The sequence below is a fragment of the Balaenoptera physalus genome (assembly GCF_965194825.1).
Source record: "Balaenoptera physalus genome assembly, chromosome: 2".
NCBI lineage: Eukaryota > Metazoa > Chordata > Mammalia > Artiodactyla > Balaenopteridae > Balaenoptera > Balaenoptera physalus.
Window position 1 is genome coordinate 69015244 of NC_138883.1, and position 23856 is coordinate 69039099.

The window sequence follows — 23856 nt, forward strand, 5'->3', positions numbered from 1 at the left end:
AATTGTAAATCCATCCACTCTTTTTTCCACTCTGCATTTTATTTGTTGGAGAAACTGAGTCATTTGTCTCACAGAATTACTTCCTCAGGGGATTAAAATGTTGTTCTGTGTTTTGTATTTCTTGTACATTATAGCTATATTAGAGCCTTAGTAGGATATACATTACACTTTTTTCATGTTCCAGATTGTATTCCTAATATTATCTTTTGAACAATGTTTTTTTTCCTCCACAAAGAATTGTTCCCTACAATTTCTATGAAGTCTTCTCAACTAGCACAAAACCATATAATACACTAAACAAGACCACACCTTCATAAGGCTCTGAAACATACATTACTGTATGTTTCTTGTATGACCAAGAAAGGATTACTGGGTTGCATTCAGTGCTACCACCTCACCCCTGCCCACTCCCTGCCCCCCACACAATGGAACAAATGTTCAGAGGTACGATGGATAATTATGTTGTTTCCTCTCCGTCCTTGTTCCTTCTTCTGCTTAATTATCTTTTTGTTAAACAAAATCTTAGTTGTCTTTTACCATTTTATTTGATCCATTTAATATTGCATTACATATATGTAAATTATAAAGCCTGGTGATAAAACAAACAGTGAATCCACTATTCAATGTATAACCCAGAACGTTGTGATTATGGTCTTTGTACTCCCAGCCTGTTCATCTCCCTACCTCCTTCCTCACATGTAAACATTATTCCCTTGCTTTATAAATTTTAGTTTTATTCTATATATATGCATCCATAAACACTATTTTAGTCTTACTTTTTTGAGCTTTATTAATATAGTCCAGTATATAACAGTTATTTGGAACTGAATGTATTTATTCAAACTATGTTCTTCGTTTTCATCCATGTAGTTGACTAATTATTTTCCCTCTGTATATAGTGTCATTTATCTATTTATTTATCTATCCTTCTATCAATGGACATTTGTGTTGTTGTTTCCAGTGTTTTATGATTTCACACAGTTTTGCTGAGGACATTTGTATACCTGTCTCCTGGTGCATATGCCCCAAAGTGTCTCCAGGGATTATATATAAAAATGGACTTGCTGTATCATATCACATGCATACTTTCAAATTTACAAAGCAAGACAAAAATGTTTCTGAAGTAGTTGACCACTTTATACTGCTATCAACAGTATGTAAGAGTACATATAGACAAATGTATTTTATTGATCAATAACATCTTCAGTGTTTGGAACTACCAGAGTTCATGATTTTTGAGAAACTAGGTATAAAAAGGTCTCTCATTGTGGACTTATTAGACATGGTGCTGATTAATAATGAAGTTGCACTTTATTTTTCATGTATGCATTGGCCATACATGTTTAAACTTCTCTGAAATTCCTGTTCATATATTTTTCCTACTTTTGTTTCTGCTTTAGAGGAGTTTGTTACAAATTTTAGATACTATTTTTTTTGTCAATTACATATGTTACAATTATTTTCTTCCATTTTATGGCTAATCTTTTGTTAAGAACCACTCTTGATGACAAAAGTTTAAACCATCAATATAATTATATATCAGTATTATCCCAGTATTTTTCTTCACGGCTAGGAATTTTCCAGTTTTCTTTTTTACCCTATTCTGAAATCATAAAGTTATTTTCCTATATTTTTATCTAAAAATTTTAAAGTTTTGCTTTTCATATTGAAATCTTTGTTCCCATTGAAAGTGTTTTTTTGTGTGTAGTGTAAGGTAGTATTTCATTTTTTTTCCCCCTCATATGAGTAAACAGTTGTTTGAACATCTTTTAGGAACTATTCATGCATATTTACAATGCTCTATAATGGCACATATGTGATCTATTACAGTTCCATATATATAGGCATGTAGGTATATATTGGCTCTTATTTAATTCCATTGATCTCTCTATCACTATTCCAGTATCATACTGTCCTAAATACTTGAAATTTATAATAATTCATGATATCTTGGAGGAGAGATTCTCCACATTAATCTTGTTTGAAAATGTTTTGGCTATACTTGACCCTTTGCTCTTCCAACAAAATTTTGATGTCAAATTCTTAAAAAAAAATCCTTTTGGGATTTTTATTTGAATTACATAGAATCTATAGTATATTTGGAGAAATTGACACCTTTATGATATTAAGGTTTTTTATTTGTAAACATATCTCCCCATTTCTTAGGTCTTCACTAAGACCTTTCAATAAATTTTTCATTATCTCCACAAATGATTTAAACATCTTTATTTCTTCCCAATCAATGTGTACATTTTATTGCTGTTGTACGTGATATCTTTTTAAAATTATCAGTTTGTTTCTGATGTAAAATATTGAAATTTATTATTTCTTAATTATCTTGTGTCCTGACACTTCACCTTGCTATACTTATTTTTAATAATTTGCATAGTTCCTTTTGGATTGTCAATGTAGACAATTATATCTTCTGCCAATAATGACAGTTTTATTTCTACTTTTCCAATTCTTAGTCATTGAGTTTCATCTTCTTACCTGATTACTTTACCCAAGATCTATTAGTTGGTGCCAGATGAGCTATTGATGTGCATCTATATAAATATTTTTTTTTAATGTTGTTTATTTTTTAAATTAAATTTTAAACCTTATTTTTTAGAGTAGTTTTAGATTCACAGCGAAATGAAGAGGAAGTTACAGAGGCATCCTAAATCCATGTGTGGATGGATAACTTTCCCCTTTAACAACATCCTCCACCAGAGTGGTACATTTGCTATAACTGATGAAATTATATCGACACATCATTAACCAAAGAGCATAGTTTACATTAGGGTTCACTCTTGATGTTGTACATTGTATGGGTTTGGACAAAGGTATCCACCATTATAGTTTCACACAGAGTAGTTTCACTGACCTAAAAGGCCTTTGTGCTCCACCTGTTCATCCCTCCCTCTGCCCAATCCCTGGCAAACACTGCTCATTTTACTGTCTCCATAGTTTTGCCTTTTCCAGAATGTCATAGAGTTGGAATCATACAGCATGTAGCCTTTTCAGATGGGCTTGTCTCACTTAGTAATATGCACTTGTTTCCTCCATGTCTTTTCATGGCTTGATAGATCATTTTTTTTAGTGCTGAATAATACCCCATTGTCCATATGTACCTCAGTTTATTTATCCATTTACCTACTGAAGCACATCTTGATTGATTCAAAGACTTAACAAGTATGAATAAAGCTGCTGTAAACATCCATGTGCTGGTTTTTGTATGGACATAAGTTTTCAGCTCCTTTGGGTAAATACCAGAGTGTGATCATGCTATCACATGATAAGAGTGTGTCTAGTTTCATAAGAAAACTGCCAAACTGTCTCCCAAAGTGTCTGTACTATTTTGCATTCCCACCAGAATGGGTGTTCCTATTGTTCTGTATCCTTGTCAGCATTTGTTGTTGTCATGTTCTGGATTTTGGCCATTCATCATAGGTATGTAGTGGTATTTCATTGTTGTTTTCCTTTGCTCTTCCCTGATGAAATAGGATGCGAAGCATCTTTTCATATGCTTACTTGCCATCTCTGTATCTTCTTTGGTGGGATGTCTGTTAAGGTCTTTGGCCCATTTTTCTCCTGTCTTATTTGTGACAGGATGGCTAGTGTGGGCTGTAGTTGGTATTTCCCTTTGGGGTCAGTTAGGTTCTGATAATACCTAAGCAAATTTAGTCTCTGGAAAAGTAGTTTCTCATGAGGGCAGGCCTTGTTAAGAAGAGAGTGCTCTGGAGTGTTTCAAAATGGTTCCTTTTGCCCTTCTCCTGCCTGAGTCAGAGGAGATTTTTCTCTGATATTTACTGTGGGAATCTGGTTGACCACCTGTAGGTAAATCTAACAATATTCTGGGTCCCCCTGGAGTTTTTAACTCTCAGGGCTGTCTGCACTGAGCCTGTGCAGTCTGTCAATTAAAGTTCAGGCTTTTCTTCCTCTGGCACTAGTTTCTGGGGCAGTTTCTGCTTATGGGTCTCTGCTCAGGTGAGCCATGACTCCCTATCTACACTGGTCTCTCTTTCCACTCTTATAGGCCATAGTTTGCTCTGTGTCCTCTCTTTTCTTACGGATCCAAGAAGATGATTGATGATTGATGATTGATGATTTTTTCAGTATGTTCAGCTTTTTACTTGTTAGGACAGAGTGGTGACTTCCAAGCTTGTTACATGCGGAACCAAAAAAACTGTATCTAATTTTTTAGGGTATGCTTCCAAAATTCCCTAATTTTTTAGGGTATGCTTCCAAAATTTTAATTCATCATTAAAAATGATGTTTGCTGTAAACTTTTCATAGGTAACTTTTAAGGAAGTTATTTCTAATTCCTAGTTTGCTAAGTGAAGTTTTTTTAATCATGAATGCATGTCGACTTTCATTAAGTTTTTTGCACATATAAGAATGAAAATATGGATTTTCTATTAATAATGTCAAATAATTTGTGTATTGTTAGGATAAATCCTACCTGGTCATGATTTTTTTCCTGTATACCACTATATTTGGTTTGTTAATATTTTGTTTGGAATTTTTCCATTTGGGTTCACAAATAATAGTAGGCTTTTCTTTTCTCATTCTGTTGTTGTCTGGTTTTGGTATCAAGGATATGCTGATCTCATGGAATGAGTTGGGAGTTTCTCCTTCCATATTTTCTGAAAAAGTGAGCTTAAGATTGGAACAACCAGTTCCTTGAAGGTTTGGCGTGAATTACCACTAATCCTAGATGACTATTGTTTTCTTTGTGTGAATTAAAATTAACATTCAATTCGGGACTTCCCTGGTGGTCCAATGGTTAAGCATCTGCCTTCCAACGCAGGGGACTTGGGTTCAATCCCTGGTCAGGGAACTAAGATCCCGCATGCCTCGGGGCAACTAAGCCCGCGCCCTGCAACTACTGAGCCCACGTGCTCTGGAGCCCAAGCACCACAACTAGAGAGCACACTTGCTCTGGAGCCCGTGCACCACAACTAGGGAGCCCAGGCGCTGCAACTACTGAGCCCGCATGCTCTGGAGCCTGTGCGCTACAACTAGAGAGAAGCCTGCCTGCCGCAACGAAGAGCCCATGTGCTGCAACTAAGATCCAACACAGCCAAAAGAACTAAATAAATAACATTCAATTTAATTGACTAATGAAGTGTTCTTTCCTAGTTAGTTTTCATAAGTTATATTTTACTAGGATATTTTAATTTCATCTAAAATTTAGTATTCTTCTTAACTTATTAATTGCTGTGATATTTAAAGTTATATCTCCTTTTTATATTCCTAATATTATTTATTTGTATCTTCTTGGTAAAATTTTTACATTTGTCCATTTTACTAGTCTTTTCAACTATTACTCTTTGCAGTAGTGCAATATAATGAATGGGGTGGTGGAGTGGGCTTACCTGGGTATAGGCAATAAGGAGGTGCAGTATCTGTAGAGAAATAAAAACAATGATAAAGTTGACTAAAAGTTGACATGCTTTTTATTATCATCATACACTGATAATTCTAAACAGTATCCATGACAAAATACTCCCTTACTGAAAACTATTTTGTGGCCTAAGATCTAAATAATTGCTGTGGTTACTATTGAGTTTTAAAAAAAAATGTAAATTTTCAATTACTGTGTACTTATTTGCATTATTAAACATAATATTCATCCTGGAAGTTAATGGGAGAATTCCCAGCTATAGAGTCTACCTTTGACCTATTCAGACTCAGTTATAAGCATTCATTTAGAGAGTAGATTTATAATGACTTAAAATTGTTAGATATTGTTTCAGATAGTTTGTTTCCAATTGCTATGGTGTTACATACTCCTATGTTTATACAGTACATTAAATATAAATAATGATAACAAGACATAGAACTCAAGGTACTTCATTTCTCTCATTCTAGATTACACTTAGAGCTTTTATATTTTTTCCAATTTTATTGAGATATAATTTATATACATCACTGTATAAGGTTCAGGTGTGTAACATGAGGGTTTGACATATATGTTGTGAAATGATTACCACAGTTTAGTTAACATCCATCATCTCATATAGATATACTAGAAAGAAATGGAAAAAAAAGAAAAAAAAATTTCTCCTTGTGATGAGAACTCTTAAGATTTACTCTCTTAACGACTTTCATATGTATCATATACCATGTTAACTATAGTCATCATGTTATATGTTACATTTTTAGTACTTATTTATATTATAATTGGTAATTTGTACCTTTTTTCAATTTAATTTTTATTTTATATTGTAGTATAGTTGATTTACAGTGCTGTGTTAGTTTCAGGTGTACAGCAAAGTGATTCAATTATACATATACATGTATCCATTCTTTTTCAGACTCTTTTCCCATATAGGTTATTACAGAGTATTGAGCAGAGTTCCCCGTACTATACAGTAGGTCCTTGTTGATTATCTATTTTATATATAGTAGTGTGTATATGTTAATCCCAACCTCCTAATTTATCCCTGCCCCTACCTTTCCCCTTTGGTAACTGTTAAGTGTTTCCTAAGTCTGTGAGTCTGTTTGTATTTTGTAAATAATTTCATTTGTATCATTTTTTTTTAGATTCCACATATAAGTGATATCCTATGATATTTGTCTTTCTCTGTCTGACTTATTTCACTTAGTATGATAATCTCGACGTCCATCCATGTTGCTGCAAATGGCATTATTTCATTCTTTTTTATGGCTGAGTAATATTCCATAGTATATACGTACCACATCTTCTTTATCCATTCCTCTGTCGATGGACATTTAGATTGCTTCCATGTCTTGACTATTGTAAATAGTGCTGCTATGAACATTGGGGTGCATGTATCTTTTTGAATTAGAGTTTTCTCCAGATATATGCCCAGGAGTGGGATTGCTGGATTACATGGTAGTTCTATTTTTAGTTTTTTAAGCAACCTCCATACTGTTCTCTACAATGGTTGTGCCAATTTATATTCCCACCAACAGTGTAGAAGTGTTCCCTTTTCTCCACACCCTCCCCAGCATTTTTGTTTGTAGACTTTTTGATGATGATCATTCTGACCAGTGTGAGGTGATACCTCATTGTAGTTTTGACTTGCATTTCTCTGATAATTAGTGATGTTGAGCATCTTTTTATGTGCTTTTTGGCCAACTGTATATCTTCTTTGGAGAAATGTCTATTTAGATCTTCTGCCCATTTTTTGATTGGGTTGTTTGGGGATTTTTTGATATAGAGCTGTATGAGCTGTTTGTGTATTTTGGAGATTAATCCCTTTTCAGTTGCTTTGTTTGCAAATATTTTCTCCCATTCTGAGGGTGGTACATGTATATGTATAGCTGATTCACTTTGTTATACAGCAGAAACTAACACAACAATGTAAAGCAATTATACTCCAATAAAGATGTTAAAAAGAATTGCAGAATAGGAACCAAAGGTAACACAATATTCTTTATTAGTGGAGTTTTTTATTTGATAAAACTGTAAGACAAAAAAAATAAAATAAATATCAATAGCAAAAGGAGAAAAATAATGATATGTTTTACAATTACATTAACATATTTTATTTTGAAAAAGAAAAAGAAAAACTTGTATCTATATAATGTTGCAGTAATAAATAATAAGGTTACAGTTAATAACAAGGGACTTTATTAACAGCAATTGATAAAAAAGAATAAATTTTTCTTTTAGAGATATTATTCAAGTTTCATACAATATTTCATTCTTGAACTAAAACTTTTCACTTAACAAATGTAATATTACTCCAACTATTTTACACTCTATTTAATTGTTCAAAATTTTAAACAATTAGTGTATTTTTCTTCAGTGAAAGTGAAGAACTTCAGTAGCCTATGATGACAGTTTGTTATCATTCATAATTATCTTCTTTTACATTGTCTTATGTTCACTACTTACCAAATGCTTTCCACATACATAACAATATATTAGGTGATGTGTGTGCTACAAAGATCCAGGAGGACATAATTCCTATTCTTAAAGATACTGTATTCATTGTTAGCAATTAGTGTGTCAGGAGTCTTCCTGGCACTGATCCTCGTCTGTGCCCTGCTTATCACAAAGGGTGGTGGATGCAGATGAGTGCTCAGAAGTATGGATAATGATGTCACTGGAACTGAGACTGGATGTGGGCTCATAGAAATTGTACTTGTTTTATCCACCATATTATAATCTCCCACCAAAAAGCCCTCAGTTACATTGCTGACCTTGCCATGGCTCCATCTCCGCCTCCTCACGTTCCATAAACCTGTGAGTCTAGTTCCTGTTGTCATTGACTTCCCATCCCTAGTCTCCTAGTCTTTAATGGAAGTTTGCATTGCTTGTACACCTGCAACGGAAGGGATGGTAATGGGGAGAAAATGATGTTTAGGAGAAAATAATTATAAGAAATGGGTGAAGGCGCATACCCCAAAGGGGTAAAGAAAGCTCCCTTGACCCTCAGGCTAGTGATTTGGGGTTAACTCCATAGATGACAGGAGAAAACACAGAAGGAATCCGGAGGCAAGGAGTGTAGTCCACATCAGATTTGGGGGAGAGTTTGTTTGTTTTTACAAGAATACTTTGTAGGTGTTGTTGGGTATTTCCATTAGGAAGCACATGGTGTCTAACTGGTTAACTTTTTTGATATTATAGCAATTGCTGAACATCGCTCAGACTCATATTTCCTTAGGATGTATAAAATTGTAGTATTTTATCATTCCTTCTGTATTCACTAACTGGAATAATTCTATAAAGATGAAATTACCCTCACCAACTATTTGGTTACCCTGAATTACAGTTGGTATAGGAGAGGTGGGATAACTGTTTGATCTTTTCCTTTATTTACTGTTTTAAAAATTGTCAGTTCATTAATGCCCTCCAAAGCAGATAAATGTTTTTGGTTTTCATGTAATTTTTTTTTTTTTTGAGAAGCCTTACAAAGCGATAGACTAAATAAAACATATGTCATGTGTTTCAATTCATGGCAGTCATTATCCTTATTGATGCTCAAATTTTCTAGTCTTTGGCCAGTGGTAGCCTTTTTTATATTAGTTCCTGAATCCACTAGAGATAATTCTCATGGGCTTTGACAGTAACTTTCTCTTTGGTATTTAAGATGATCCAAGTTCATATTATGCATTTCTTTTCCTCTTTTCCTAGACCTGGAATCAACTATTTCTCTAAGGAGTTTCAATTCCTTTTACTCAGAAATTGCAGTTAAAGACCAGGAACTAAGGGTGTTCATTGTTACTATATTAGTCACTGTTTCAAGACATTTTGGTGGACAGAGATACGAAATACATTATTTCCTTTGTGCTTATAATAACACATTATAAATTCTTATTGATAACTACATTTCATATTAAGGACTATAGGGTTTTTACTTAACTTCATTGACCTTATAATTGCATTTTGTTCCCTCCATGCTTAAAAATCCTGGTTTTCGAGAACACCGGTATAATTACCCATTTGCTTTATCCCACAATACACACGTGACAGTTCCAGAATAGTAATATTGACACTTACTAACTGAAAGCAAATTAAGAATTTGTTTTTGTAGTTTCTGTTGCCTTTAAAGTATATCCCACTAGGAATGTTTGGTCAAATTTACAAGTTAAAATAGCTCTTCCTTGTGTTGTTGTACTATCAATATGATACATGGATTTTACTTTTAAATTTTAGGAAATGCTTTTTGAAATTGATTTTGCTTTAAAATTATTTAAAATATTTAGGTGCGGTCAAAGTGAAATTTAAAATTCACAAAATAGGGCATATTCCAAAATGTTTAGTTTTTATCCCTGTTCTCTCTATTCTCTCTCCTTCTAGGAAAACCTTTATGTATTTAACTTTATGCTTGCTTTTATAATACATATTTATTTTATAATATAAATTTTTTATGTTATAATATTGTAATATAAACTTTATAATATAATTTTACATGAATATATAGGTAGATGTAGTCCCTTCCTTAAATAAACAGTAGCAAACTACACATGCTGCTTTCCACCTTGATATTTTCCACCTACCTTGGAGATCACTCCATAGTAGTATACAGGGGTATTCCTCATTACTTTTCAGGTACATGGCTTATTCCCAATTTGATGGACATTTGCTTTGTTTCAAGTCTTTTACAAAGAGTGCTGTAGTAAATCAACTTGTGTATATTTTATCAGTATATTTTGGAATAGTTTCCTAGAAGTGGGATTGCTAGGTCAAAAGGTAAATATACATATTTATATGAAATTTTGTTAGATATTGCCAATTCCTCTCCTTACGGGTTATAGTATTTTGCATTCCCACCTGCAGTATATTAGCATGCCTGTTTTCCAATGGCCTCCCTTATGGCTTATACTATTAAACTTTCATATTGTATCTGATTGGTGAGAAACAGTCTTCTGATACATTCTTTTACTAGAAGAAAGATTGAATATTGTTCATAGCTGCACACCATTTAGGGTTTTGAGTGCTTTTCTTTATAATATGAATTTAATAATATATTAAGGATACTACCCCTTTGTGTGTGATATCACTGCAATTTTCCCCTAGTTTGTTTTTTTATTTTGCCTATGGTATTTTTTCCTTGTAAAAAATTCTTAAATTTTAATAAGATTAGTCATTTTCCCCATTATTCCTTCTGGATTTTGAATTATAGTTAAGGAAAGTTTTTCCCAACTACAAATTATAAAGCAGTTAATCTGTGTTTTTTCTAGTACTTGTTGCTTTATTTTATTTTTTGACAGTCAACTCTGATCCTTTTGGAGCTTATCCTAATGTATGATGTGAAGAATTGGCCCACTTTTATTGTTTTCCATGTGGCTGTCCTCATTTAGCCACCCTTTTTATGAAGGAGTCCATCTTCTCTCTGCTTATATGAGATATGGGACTTTCTTGTATACTGAATTTTCATATGCAGTTGAGTCTATTTCTTTTCTTGTCCTTCCACCCAACCCTGTTTCTACTCTCTTCTTCTTGGTATTAAAATAGAGACTGGTCCCTCATGTTAAGTATGCAGGTGTACTTGCATAATGTTGTCAGAACTATCAGAAACACAAACATAAATATGTATGCAAGGAATTTACAGTCTTTAAAAGACAAGTTTTCACGTCAATGTGCATCTCTTGCTCCATGTGTCTTTAACACAGAGAGCATGACCAGAGATTCTATATCTAACATGGCTGTTGAGTTGTTGGGTGTTCCTATATATATCACTTCCTCCAAGTTGAAGAAGTTTTATCACGAACTCAATAAAAACATAGTATCTAAAACATTTATGGTGGAACTGCTTCTTATGGCAAACTGAATCATTGGTATACATTTAATAATGCACCTATTTTAATATCTGTTAATAGAGTTTTGAGACTAGCCTTTTGATCCATTTTGTCTTGCAACAAACAACATGCAAGATGCACTATACCTGCAACCGGCTTTTCCAAATCACATTTAATTGAAAGATCCCAATTAGCAAGTTGTTTATCAGTACAACAGACATATGCGCATTCATATCATTGCTGTGTTCTTCTGCTTGCTTATGAATTACTGGAAAGCTACTGTTTTAGACAATGGCAGAAGGAAAGAAAGAAGAGGGGAAAAAAATCTCTTGCAATTTTAGGGAAAATGAAGTAGAAAAGGATTCTCTGGAGATTTCATTATAAATGGTTAGCACAATTATGCTAAATGGAATTGATATATTTACATTGTTTTATTCAAGGTTTATCAGGTTCCATTATGAAACAATGAAATGCAATTAATGCCCTGTCAGTTCATTTTTCTTGTTTTATTTGAAAATGCTTCGGCATAATTTAGCATATCATTTTTAGAGTAGCAAATAACTCTAATGTATAACATTAATAAACGGTGATAGACTTTACTATAAATATTGCATCTGTTGCCAAGAAAAGTTACATACAAAAACAGAGCACTGAAAACAGCAGTTCAGTAATTCTTTCGGTAGTAGAGACATGGGCCTTCTGTATCATTTTAAGTGTCTTTGCACTACTTGAACCTCTGCACTTGGAGAATATTGTTTTTTATACTTCAACAGTTTGCTGGGTTTAAGGGATTAACACCATATATGTGGTGTTGTGAGTGCCCAGAAAACCAACTGAGCAGTTTTCTTCCCCTTGTGTTTAGAGGGGAAGAGCTGAGGACTGAGGGAAAGCTGTGACAAACTTGTCACATGTACAATCATATCTAGATATTGTTACAAAGAATAACTTAAAAACTTAAGGCAGTCAATAAAATACTTAGATATAGCACAAAATGAAACTACCAATCAAAAAGTTTCCATGGACTAAATTATTTTGGATTTCAAAAATCTTTTTGTTGTTATTTGAAAATAAATATTAAGTATATAATTAAGTATATATATATATAATAAAGTATATAATAATTCAAAATATATTGTTTTCTGGTATCATTTGATATATCAAAGCAGATACCAATTTTACTTAACTGGGACTGCTTCAGAATTATCAAACTACACTCTGAATTTTATGTAAAAATTTCATGTATGCATTCTATATCAATTCAAAGGAAGCTTGAGGCATTGAAAAGCACGCGAGATACCACAAAATCAGAAAACCAGATCAACCACCATTATTTTTCCTCACCTGCCTTCTTCCATATTAAGCTTTATGGAAATGTGGCAAAGGATAAGAATTTCTTTTTTGCATAAGAGGAGATGAAATAGTTTGTTTAACTTAAAAATAAGAGAATTTGAATCTCTAAATGCTATTTCTACCTATTTAGCAGATATTTAGGTTGACTTCTAATACTGCATATTTAATTTGAGTATATCAGGAATTTTAAGATAGACAGAAAATAGCTGATATGAAAGTAGGTGGTTATAAAGATGTGAAATAAAGGAGATCTGAGTTTTATAGAGTAAAATGTTGCCCATCTCATGTGTTATGAATAGTTTTGGAAGTCCTCATTCACTGCCTGCCTTCTAATCCAACATATTCCCTTCTTACTTGCCTGATGGCTTTAGGGCTTAAAATTCCCATTAGAGAATTATTTCTTCAAGTTACGACTTTTCTTTCCCTCTTTAAAATTCACGTACAATTAAGAGAAAACATGCTAACTTGATAGTAACTAAAAGTCAATTTATATTTCAATTATGAATAAGTAAGTAATCTTCAGCTCAGGCATGATAAACTTGACTGGTAAATTGATGGGGGCATGAAAGCATTCTGAACATGGGTTTCTGCCTAAAGATGGGTACTTCAGTGGGGTGCAACAGCAGGGAGACATGATAATGTGGAAATTCAAAAAGCAAGGATAGGTTCCAAGAAATATGGTCCCACACTTATCAATTCCATCATGTTCACTCTCTTATTCTTTTTTCGTTTCATGTTTTCTGCCCTCAAATATATTTCAAACAAGGGAAACTTTTTTAAAAGACGAAAAAAAGTAAATAGTTTCACTTGAAATATGTTTCTTTATCTACCACCTAAAATTTTTCCTTCCTTTTACTGGCAAACATTTACACTGAGTTGAGCAGTGTTCACTCTCTCCATTTTATTGATATCCATTAGCTATAACACTTTGGATATTGTTTCAGATCCCATCAAACTACTGAAAACTTCCATGTTGAATAATTTTTATCACCAAAACTGTTTCCTCTGACTTTATTACTTTTTTTTTTTTTCGTTAGCTTAATTAATAGACATTTATTCCTCATACTTCTGGAGGCTGGAAGTCTGAGATCAGGGTGCCAGCACGGTTGGGTTCTGGTGAGATCTCTCTTTTGGGATGTAGACTGCCAATTTCTAGCTGTATCCTCACACCACAGAAAGAGAGAGCGAGCTGAGTTTCTGTTCTCTTCTTATTAGGGCCCTAATCCCATTTATGAGGGTTCTACCCTCACGACCTAATTACCTCCCAATGGCCCCACCTCCTAATACCATCAAATTGGGGGTTGGATTTCAACATATGAATTTTGGTGTAATCCGTAAGAACTACTGATCCTTCAGTGTCCCATGTTATTCCCAATACTTTGATGAAACATTTACTCACTCTCCTAGCTTTCAACCATGTCTGAAATTCTATGACACATGGATTCCTACCACACAGTTTTGGACTTAACTATATTCCATCCTCAATTGTTCATTATTGTTTCATAACTTTATAGTCTGAATGTTCTCAGGACTTCATCTGTGGATTTTAATAACTCATTAGCTCAAGCTTACATATATCATAGCAGGACTTCGGCACCACCTCCTGGGATCATTGTTATTTCTGGGGCCTCAAGGGGCATTGTAATGTGCTCTGGAATAAGACTGCTCACATTCTTCTGCACTAACCATTTGGAAGCAGTGCCTCCACATGGCCACCACTGCCAGGAGAACGCCCCTCCGTGGGTGTTGTACTTATTCTTGCTGTTCTGTCAGGCACAGGGATTTCTACCGATGGATTCTTAGACCTCTGAGTGAGTAAAAACTGCAGAGATATCTAGGAAATAATAGAGAGGTAAAAATGAGCTTTTTCTTCAACTTCATGCTGAATTTAATTACTTGCCCCCATTTCCCCAACCAAGAAACTACATTACTTTGTGTTCTAAGTCTCATATGGTCTTGACTGGAAAATCATCTGAAGTTTTTCTCTCTCTCCCATCACTTCCTACAAGAGCTCAAAAATGGTTCCTTTCAGAAATTGATGCTGTATTTTTCTCTTCTTTCCTCTCTGGTGTCTTCCCGGTAAGTTTTTGCACAAACCAACTTTCCTCTCTTATTAGCCCTGCTGTCTTAGACAAAACTACTAAAAGCCCTCATGAAATTAATCGATAAAAATAAAGATGGGAGATAGGGAGGGAAGAAAGGAGTTGCAAACCATCCCACAAAATTTCCACTTGTGTTCATCTTAGAAACCTCACTACATATTTCTATCTTGCCTTCCAGTTTGGTTGACAAGCTACTTAGGGGTGGTATCTCTGTTTCCCCTATTCATCAAAGTGCCTAACACAATGCTCTGCAAATGGTAGATGTAAAATAAATACTGGATTAATTGATTAGAAATAAAACTCTGAGGACAGTTTCAAGTATCAAGTGGAAAATTTTACAGAATGAGGGAGAGTCATCCAAACTCAGAGATTTTTATTAATCTATGAAAGTTTTCTGTGTATAATTTTGCTGAAAACTATCCTATACTCACTATTGCCAGAGATTGCAATATGAAAATTTAGCAGATATAGTGTTTGAGATTCACCAAACTAAGTAGCCTAACGTTGGTCGAACAACCCTTAAAGTGACTGGTGTTTATTATATCTCTCTTATGGAGAAAAAATATGTATACATTTTACCACATTTTGGGTGTGCAAGGGAATGTGAGATCATCACACAGTAAAGCAAAATCTGTCTGAATGCATGAAAAAACAAGGAACCATGTGGTTAAAGATTACAAAAATGGTGGATGGATTGCTATGACATTTGGGTGTTCCAAGAAGGGAGTGGGTCTGAGTCAGAGGCTGAGCAATCAGGAATGGAAACCAAGGATCTTCAATGGCATTGAGGATTTAGAAGGCTAAATTCTTGCCATGAATTAAGATTTAAGAGGGTGATGTTCTATGTCATTTAAATAAATCCTATTACATATATATATGTGTGTGTGTGTAACATGTATATACTTCTCTCACTCATATTATGCAAAGTAATTTCATGTTTATTCTACAGTCTGATCTGTAGGTAGTACTGGGGGACTGAGGTTTTATGATATGGGTTTTAAGGTATAGTAGTATTCTTTAACTTCCATCTTTGCTTTGTTCTGAAATAAAAAATGTTATGACCAACTTTAAAAAATGATACTTTATATACTTCCTTATTTACATGATAAAGTAATCTGAATTCTTTGGAGGGAGAACAACTATTCAAACAAAGAAAGTTTTAAGACGCCCACTTCATTCTTCTTCTTCTTTTTTTTTTTTTAAATAAATGTATTTATCTATTTTTGGCTGCGTTGGGTGCTTGCATGGGCTTTCTCTAGTTGAGGTGAGCGGGGGCTACTCTTCACTGCGGTGTGCAGGCTTCTCATTGTGGTGGCTTCTCTTGTTGCAGAGCAAGGGCTCTAGGCATGCAGGCTTCAGTAGTTGTGGCATGTGGGCTCAGTAGTTGTGGCTTGTGGGCTCTAGAGCAGAGGTTCAGTAGTTGTGGAGCACAGGCTTAGTTGCTCCGCGGCATGTGGGATCTTCCCGGCCCAGGGCTTGAACCCATGTCCCCTGCATTGGCGGGCGGATTCTTAACCAATGCTCCACCAGGGAAGTCCTATCATTCTTCTTAAATAAAGAACAATCACCACTTTCAGTGTGATATTTGACCTATTATTCGTTATCATTCCAGGCCATAAAAAAAAGCAGATTTTAAAGCTTTACTGCCCATCTCTTTTAGTTGGCATAATTAATAAATATCTGCCAGAGGCTGTACTAATTCTGTGTTTTTAGCTTTTATGACCAGTGAGTCTTTTTTAAAGCAAGTATACTGCACACTCTATTCAGTCATCATGCAAGGTGAGGGTTCAAGAGGGAAAGGATGATTATAATCATAATTCCAGCTATTACATAAACTATTTCTTAATTAGATTTGTTAGCATATTCTATCTAGTACATACATTTCCATTTGGGTCCTTGGTAGATCAGTTTTTCAAATTAGTACTTCTGTTATCTTCTTATATATTTTATAGAAGAACAGGAATCTGAGAGTAAAAGGCAAGGGATTCCTCAGTTGATGTAATTAACACAGACTGCTTCTTTCACTATTTCTTAGGCTGACCAGCCACACTGATAGGAGTCCTTAAGTGTCGGGGCTCCTCTAAATGTGCTGTATGAGGATGAAGGATAGTGCAAGCAGAGAGTGTGGGAGGGTGTGCTTCATCAGTACACCAGAGAGGAGTATTCAGTGGATTGGTAAAGGAAATCTTCAATTACCTGGTCCAGACACAGAGCCCAGCAAGATAAGCCAGGAAGACGGGAGCAGGAGCAGTTAATCCAGGACAGGGAAGTTGGAAGAGTGATGTGGATAAAGTCTGGAGAGAGCACTTTCTGAGAATAGTTATTTACTTGTTATCAGAGGGAAGGACATAGTTCTGTGTAGCTCACTTTTGCATTCTCCAAAGCATTTGACATGGCATTCTTTTTTTTTCTTTTTTTACATTGAGGCAATGAATAAATATATTTTGAATGAATGCTTACATCATAAAATGCCACATATTATTTTTCTACCAAAGAATAACTTTAAAAAATTTTCCAACTTACCACTGGCCATCATGGGTGATGAAGCAATATTTAGCATACAACTGTGTTTATAAGGCAAAACCCCAACCATTGTATTTCGGTTTTACAGAGAAATTTTGAAATGCTGAGAAATGACATTTTGAGTACAAGAGAGACCTGACCTTGTTGAATAGGTTTTTGTTTTTTTTTTTTTTAACATCTTTATTGGAGTATAATTGCTTTACAATGGTGTGTTAGTTTCTGCTTTATAACAAAGTGAATCAGTTATACATATACATATGTTCCCATCTCTCTTCCCTCTTGCGTCTCCCTCCCTCCCACCCTCCCTATCCCACCCCTCTAGGTGGTCACAAAGCACCGAGCTGATCTCCCTGTGCTATGCGGCTGCTTCCCACTAGCTATCTATCTTACATTTGGTAGTGTATATATGTCCATGCCACTCTCTCACCCTGTCACATCTTACCCCTCCCCCTCCCCATATCCTCAAGTCCATTCTCTAGTAGGTCTGTGTCTTTATTCCCGACTTGCCAGTAGGCTCTTCATGACTTTTTTTTTTTTTTCCGTAGATTCCATATATATGTGTTAGCATACTGTATTTGTTTTTCTCTTTCTGACTTACTTCACTCTGTATGACAGACTCTAACTCCATCCACCTCACTACAAATACCTCCATTTCGTTTCTTTTTATAGCTGAGTAATATTCCATTGAATATATGTGCCACATCTTCTTTATCCATTCATCTGTTGATGGACACTTAGGTTGCTTCCATGTCCTGGCTATTGTAAATACAGCTGCAATGAACATTTTGGTACATGACTCTTTTTGAATTATGGTTTTCTCAGGGTATATGCCCAGTAGTGGGATTGCTGGGTCGTATGGTAGTTCTATTTGTAGTTTTTTAAGGAACCTCCATACTGTTCTCCATAGTGGCTGTATCAATTTACATTCCCACCAACAGTGCAAGAGGGTTCCCTTTTCTCCACACCCTCTCCAGCATTTATTGTTTCTAGATTTTTTGATGATGGCCATTCTGACCGGTGTGAGATGATATCTCATTGTAGTTTTGATTTGCATTTCTCTAATGATTAATGATGTTGAGCATTCTTTCATGTGTCTGTTGGCAAACTGTATATCTTCTTTGGAGAAATGTCTATTTAGGTCTTCTGCCCATTTTTGGATTGGGTTGTTTGTTTTTTTGTTATTGAGCTGCATGAGCTGCTTGTAAATCTTAGAGATTAATCCTTTGTCAGTTGCTTCATTTGCAAATATTTTCTCCCATTCTGAGGGTTGTCTTTTCGTATTGTTTATGGTTTCCTTTGCTGTGCAAAAGCTTTTAAGTTTCATTAGGTCCCATTTGTTTATTTGTGTTTTTATTTCCATTTCTCTAGGAGCTGGGTCAAAAAGGATCTTGCTGTGATTTATGTCATAGAGTGTTCTGCCTATGTTTTCCTCTAAGAGTTTTATAGTGTCTGGCCTTACACTTAGGTCTTTAATCCATTTTGAGTTTATTTTTGTGTATGGTGTCAGGGAGTGTTCTAATTTCATACCTTTATGTGTACCTGTCCAGTTTTCCCAGCACCACTTATTGAAGAGGCTGTCTTTTCTCCACTGGATATGCTTGCCTCCTTTATCAAAGATAAGGTGACCATATGTGCGTGGGTTTATCTCTGGGCTTTCTATCCTGTTCCATTGATCTATGTTTCTGTTTTTGTGCCAGTACCAAACTGTCTTGATTACTGAAGCTTTATAATATAGTCTGAAGTCAGGGAGGCTGATTCCTCCAGCTCCATTTTTCGTTCTCAAGATTGCTTTGGCTATTCGGGGTCTTTTGTGTTTCCATACAAATTGTAAAATTTTTTGTTCTAGTTCTGTAAAAAATGCCAGTGGTAGTTTGATAGGGATTGCATTGAATCTGTAGATTGCTTTGGGTAGTAGAGTCATTTTCACAATGTTGATTCTTCCAATCCAAGAACATGGTCTATCTCTCCATCTATTTGTATCATCTTTAATTTCTTTCATCAGTGTCTTATAATTTTCTGCATACAGGTCTTTTGTCTCCTTAGGTAGGTTTATTCCTAGATATTTTATTCTTTTTGTTGCAGTGGTAAACGGGAGTGTTTTCTTAATTTCACTTTCAGATTTTTCATCATTAGTGTATAGGAATGCAAGAGATTTCTGTGCATTAATTTTATATCCTGCTACTTTACCAAATTCATTGAGTAGCTCTCGTAGTTTTCTGGTAGGATCTTTAGGATTCTCTATGTATAGTATCATGTCATCTGCAAATAGTGACAGCTTTACTTCTTCTTTTCCGATTTGGATTCCTTTTATTTCTTTTTCTTCTCTGATTGCTGTGGCTAACACTTCCAAAACTATGTTGAATAACAGTGGTGTGAGTGGGCAACCTTGTCTTGTTCCTGATCTTAGTGGAAATGGTTTCAGTTTTTCACCATTGAGGACACTGTTGGCTGTGGGTTTGTCATATATGGCCTTTATTATGTTGAGGAAAGTTCCCTCTATGCCTACTTTCTGCAGGGCTTTTATCATAAATGGGTGTTGAATTTTGTCAAAAGCTTTCTCTGTATCTATTGAGATGATCATATGGTTTTTCTCCTTCAATTTGTTAATATGATGTATCACGTTGATTGATTTGCGTATATTGAAGAATCCTTGCATTCCTGGAATAAACCCCACTTCATCATGGTGTATGATCCTTTTAATGTGCTGTTGGATTCTGTTTGCTAGTATTTTGAGGATTTTTGCATCTATGTTCATCAGTGATATTGGCCTGTAGTTTTCTTTCTTTGTGACATCTGTGTCTGGTTTTGGTATCAGGGTGATGGTGGCCTCGTAGAATGAGTTGGGGAGTGTTCCTCCCTCTGCAGTATTTTGGAAGAGTTTGAGAAGGATAGGTGTTAGCTCTTCTCTAAATGTTTGATAGAATTCGCCTGTGAAGCCATCTGGTCCTGGGCTTTTGTTTGTTGGAAGATTTTTAATCACAGTTTCAATTTCAGTGCTTGTGATTGTTCTGTTCATATTTTCTATTTCTTCCTGGTTCAGTCTCGGCAGGTTGTGCATTTCTAAGAATCTGTCCATTTCTTCCAGGTTGTCCATTTTATTGGCATAGAGTTGCTTGTAGTAATCTCTCATGATCGTTTGTATTTCTGCAGTGTCAGTGGTTACTTCTCCCTTTTCATTTCTAATTCTATTGATTTGAGTCTTCTCCCTTTTTCTCTTGATGAGTCTGGCTAATGGTTTATCAATTTTGTTTATTGTCTCAAAGAACCAGGTTTTAGTTTTATTGATCTTTGCTATTGTCTCCATTTTTTTTTCATTTATTTCTGATCTGATCTTTATGATTTCTTTCCTTCTGCTAGCTTTGGGGTTTTCTTGTTCTTCTTTCTCTAATTGCTTTAGGTGCAAGGTTAGGTTGTTTATTCAAGATGTTTCCTGTTTCTTGATGTAGGCTTGTATTGCTATAAACTTCCCTCTTAGAACTGCTTTTGCTGCATCCCATAGGTTTTGGGTCGTGTCTCCATTGTCATTTGTGTCTAGGTTTCTTTTTTTTTTTTCTTTTTTTAAACCTGACTTGAGAAACTGCATGAGGAACTACTTTATTTTTATTTATTTATTTATTTATTTATTTATTTATTTATTTATTTATTTATTTATGGCTGTGTTGGGTCTTCGTTTCTGTGTGTGGGCTTTCTCCAGTTGCGGCAAGCGGGGGCCACTCTTCATCGCGGTGCATGGGCCCCTCACCATTGCGGCCTCTCTTGTTGCGGAGCGCAGGTTCCAGACGCGCAGGCTCAGCAGTTGTGGCTCACGGGCCTAGTTGCTCCGTGGCATGTGGGATCCTCCCAGACCAGGGCTCGAACCCGTGTCCCCTGCATTGGCAGGAGGACTCTCAACCACTGCGCCACCAGGGAAGCCCCTCTAGGTATTTTTTGATTTCCCCTTTGATTTCTTCAGTGATCACTTCGTTATTAAGTAGTGTATTGTGTAGCCTCCATGTGTTTGTATTTTTTATAGATCTTTTCCTGTAATTGATATCTAGTCTCATAGCGTTGTGGTTGGAAAAGATACTTGATACGATTTCAATTTTCTTAAATTTACCAAGGCTTGATTTTGTGACCCAGGATATGATCTATCCTGGAGAATGTTCCATGAGCACTTGAGAAAAATGTGTATTCTGTTGTTTTTGGGTGGAATGTCCTATAAATATCAGTTAAGTCCATCTTGTTTAATGTATCATTTAAAGCTTGTGTTTCCTTATTTATTTTCATTTTGGATGATCTGTCCATTGGTGAAAGTGGGGTGTTATAGTCCCCTACTATGATTCTGTTACTGTCGATTTCCCCTTTTATGGCTGTTAGTATTTGCCTTATGTATTCAGGTGCTCCTATGTTGGGTGCATAAATATTTACAATTGTTATACCTTCTTCTTGGATCGATCCCTTGATCATTATATAGTGTCCTTCTTTGTCTCTTGTAAAAGTTTTTATTTTAAAGTCTATTTTGTCTGATATGAGAATTGCTACTCCAGCTTTCTTTTGATTTCCATTTGCATGGAATATCTTTTTCCATCCCCTCACTTTCAGTCTGTATGTGTCCCTAGGTCTGAAGTGGGTCTCTTGTAGACAACATATATACGGGTCTTGTTTTTGTATCCATTCAGCCAGTCTGTGTCTTTTGGTGGGAGCATTTAATATATTTACATTTAAGGTAATTATTAATATGTATGTTCCTATTCCCATTTTCTTAAATGTTTTGGGTTTGTTATTGTAGGTGTTTTCCTTCTCTTATGTTTCTTGCCTAGAGAAGTTCCTTTAGCATTTGTTGTAAAGCTGGTTTCATGGTGCTGAACTCTCTCAGCTTTTGCTTGTCTGTAAAGGTTTTAATTTCTCCATCAAATCTGAATGAGATTCTTGCTGGGTAGAGTGATCTTGGTTGTAGGTTTTTCTCCTTCATCACTTTAAGTATATCCTGCCACTCCCTTCTGGCTTGCAGAGTTTCTGCTGAAAGATCAGCTGTTAACCTTATGGGGATTCCCTTGTGTGTTATTTGTTGTTTTTCCCTTGCTGCTTTTAATATGTTTTCTTTATATTTAATTTTTGATAGTTTGATCAATATGTGTCTTGGCATGTTTCTCCTTGAATTTATCCTGTATGGGACTCTCTGTGCTTCCAGGACTTGATTAACTATTTCCTTTCCCATATTAGGGAAGTTTTCAGCTATAATCTCTTCAAATATTTTCTCAGTCCCTTTCTTTTTCTCTTCTTCTTCTGGGACCCCTATAATTAGAATGTTGGTGCATTTAATGTTGTCCCAGAGGTCTCTGAGACTGTCCTCAGTTCTTTTCATTCTTTTTTCTTTATTCTGCTCTGCAGTAGTTATTTCCACTATTTTATCTTCCAGGTCACTTATCCGTTCTTCTGCCTCAGATATTCTGCTATTGATCCCTTCTAGAGTATTTTTAATTTCATTTATTGTGTTTTTCATCATTGCTTGGTTCCTCTTTAGTTCTTCTACGTCCTTGTTAAATGTTTCTTGCATTTTGTCTATTCTATTTCCAAGATTTTGGATCATCCTTACTATCATTATTCTGAATTCTTTTTCAGGTAGACTGCCTATTTCCTCTTCATTTGTAAGGTCTGGTGTGTTTTGACCCTGCTCTTTCACCTGCTGTGTGTTTTTCTGTCTTCTCATTTTGCTTATCTTACTGTGTTTGGGGTCTCCTTTTCACAGGCTGCAGGTTCGTAGTTCCCGTTGTTTTTGGTATCTCTCCCCAGTGGCTAAGGTTGGTTCAGTGGGTTGTGTAGGCTTCCTGGTGGAGGGGACTAGTGCCTTTGTTCTGGTGTATGAGGCTGGATCTTGTCTTTCTGGTGGGCAGGTCCACGTCTGGTGGTGTGTTTTGGGGTGTCTGTGGCCTTATTATGATTTTAGGCAGCCTCTCTGCTAATGGATGGGGCTGTGTTCCTGTCTTGCTACTTGTTTGGCATAGGGTGTCCAGCACTGTAGCTTGCTCGTCGTTGATTGAAGCTGGGTCTTGATATTGAGATGGAGATCTCTGAGAGATTTTTGCCGTTTGGTATTATGTGGAGCTGGGCGGTCTCTTGTGGACCAGTGTCCTGAAGTTGGCTCTCCCACCTCAGAGGCACGGCCCTGATGCCTGGCTGGAGCACCAAGAGCCTTTCATCCACACGGTTCAGAATAAAAGGGAGAAAAAATAGAAAGAAAGAAAGAAAGAAAGAGGATAAAATAAAATAAAATAAAATAAAGCTATTATAATAAAAAATAAGAAAAAATTATTAAGAAAAAAATATTTTTAAGGGGAAAAAAAAAAAAAAAGGACAGACTGAACCCTAGGACAAATGGTGAAAGCAAAGCTATACAGACAAAATCTCACCCAGAAGCATACACATATACACTCACAAAAAAAGGAAAAGGGGAAAAATTAATATATCCTGCTCCCAAAGTCCACCTCCTAAATTTGGGATGATTCGTTGTCTATTCAGGTATTCAACAGATGCAGGTACATCAAGTTGTTTGTGGAGCTTTAATCCGCTGCTTCTGAGGCTGCTGGGAGAAATTTCCCTTTCTCTTCTTTGTTCACACAGCTCCCGGGGTTCAGCTTGGATTTGGACCCGCCTCTGTGTGTAGGTCGCCTGAGGGCGTCTGTTCTTCGCTCACACAGGA

At 35.5% G+C, this 23856-nt stretch overlaps 1 long non-coding RNA gene across 1 annotated transcript in view; it reads left to right on the plus strand.

The window, feature by feature from the left end:
- Nucleotides 1–23856, plus strand: part of LOC309656172 — a 467255-nt gene that overhangs the window by 131447 nt on the left and 311952 nt on the right. The window lies entirely within an intron of this gene.